The following is a 2,283-nucleotide window of genomic DNA, read 5'->3' on the forward strand; positions in this document are numbered from 1 at the left end:
TAGGAATATCCCTTAAGTAAACCCGGTTCAGCTCTACAAGGGAAAGGATAAGAAGACTCCACAGTCGCAAGAATCGCTGTTCGTAGGAATCGAACTTGTAACCTCAAAGAAACGAGAAGAAGCTCCAACCAACTACACCAAATACAACTTGTATACTTCTCTACATAATATTGGTAATATGTAGAAGATATATTAGAGACGGATTTTTAAAATCCGTCTCTAATTTAGAGACGGATTTTCAAATCCGTCTCTAAATTAGAGACGGATTTCTAAAATCCGTCTCTAACTTAGAGACGGATTTGAAAATCCGTCTCTAATTTAGAGACGGCTTTTCAAATCCGTCTCTAAATTAGAGACGGATTTCTAAAATCCGTCTCTAACTTAGAGACGGATTTCTAAAATCCGTCCCTAAATTAAAGAAGCGCAATAAAATATTCGTATTTGAATTTAGAGACGGATTTTAAAAATCCGTCCCTAAATTAGAGACGGATTCTAAAAATCCGTCTCTAAATTAGAGACGGATTTTGAAAATCCGTCTCTAAATTAAATAGGTGGAATAAAATATTCATATGTAAAAGAGACGGATTTTTTAAATCCGTCTCTAACTTTAGAGACGGATTTTTTAAATCATTCTCTAACTTTAGAGACGGATTTTTAAATCCGTCTCTAACTTTAGGGACGGATTTTCAAAATCCGTCTCTAAATTTATTTCGAGACGGATTTTTTAAATCCGTCTCTAATTTAGGGACGGATTTTTAAAATCCGTCCCTAAACTTAGAGACGGATTTAAAAATCCGTCTCTAATTTAGAGACGGATTTAAAAAATCCGTCTCTAAATAAATTTAGAGACGGATTATCAATATTCCGTCTCTAAATTAGAAACGGATATATATCCGTCTCCAAAAATCCGTCGCTATATAAGCTTTTTTTTGTAGTGTTTGATTTTCAGACATGAATCATTTCGAACCTCATGGCTTCAAGCCATTTTTCGGAGTCTTCACTCATCAAAGCTTTCTTGTAAGTAGTAGGTTCCTCAAATCCTAAAACCATTATCTCACAACTTTCGATCAACAGACCTTTTGTTTGGTATTCTTAGTCTACTACACCTACGAGGGGCTGCAATAGGAATTTTTCTTCTCAACAATTTGAGAATTTTCGCACGAGTTAGATTCGAGTGGGATAGTAGGACGTTCGTGTATGAGATGCACGTCCTCCGACACTTGGTCAATTATGGGAGAACATTCCTCCAAAGGAGAAACTACTTCAAGCTCCACAACTAGCACCTGTGTTTTTGACTCTAACATAGGTTGAACTATGCCCATTTGTTGCTTTTCTTGAATTTCTTCGAGAAATACATTACTCTCACTTGCCTGTTTGGAAATAAAATCTTTTTTTCCAAAAAAAAAAAACCACGACGAGCAACAAACAATTTGCCGTTAGTTCGATGGTAGAAGTAATAACCCTGGCTTTTTTGGGATAACCTACAAAGAAACACGTGCCTGAAAGTAAACATTTTAAATAGACCTCACAACCCTAAATACGTAGAAAAGACAATCTTGGAACTCTTTCGCTCTATATCTCATATGGTGTCTCTTCTACTTCCTTTGATGGAGCTCTATTAAGTGTAAAAGCAGGAGTTTTGAGAGCATATGCCCAGAAGGATACTGGAAGATTAGCAAAACTCATCATAGACCGAACCATATCAAGTAAAGTTCGGCTCCTCCTTTCAGATACACCATTTAACTGAGGTGTTCTAGGCGGAGTTAGTTGTGAAAGAATTCCACAACTCTTCAAGTGATTACTAAACTCTTGGCTCAAATATTCACCAGCACTATCGGATTGTAGTGCTTTGATCGTCTAGCCAAGCTGGTTTTAGACTTCATTCTAGAATTCTTTGAACTTTTCAAATGATTCTGACTTATGCTTCATTAAATAGACATATCCATATCTACTTAAATCGTCAGTAAAACTGATGAAGTACCAAACCCTTCCATAGCATTTGTGCTCATTGGTCCATACACATCAGTATGTATTAGGCCCAATAGATACTGGCCCTTTCACCCTTTTCAGTAAAAGGTGACTTTGTCATTTTACCAATTAAACAGGATTCACACACATCAAATGTCTCAAAGTCAAAGGATGTTAGATGTCCATCCTTATGTAACTTCTGAATGCGTTTCACCTTTATATGTCCTAAACGACAATGCCATGAGTAAGTAGGATTGATGTCACTTGATCTATGTTTTTTGATGTATATGTTAAGGGCATCTTTGTCTAAGTCTA

The sequence above is a fragment of the Beta vulgaris genome, chromosome 6, assembly GCF_026745355.1.
Source record: "Beta vulgaris subsp. vulgaris cultivar EL10 chromosome 6, EL10.2, whole genome shotgun sequence".
Lineage (NCBI taxonomy): Eukaryota > Viridiplantae > Streptophyta > Magnoliopsida > Caryophyllales > Amaranthaceae > Beta > Beta vulgaris.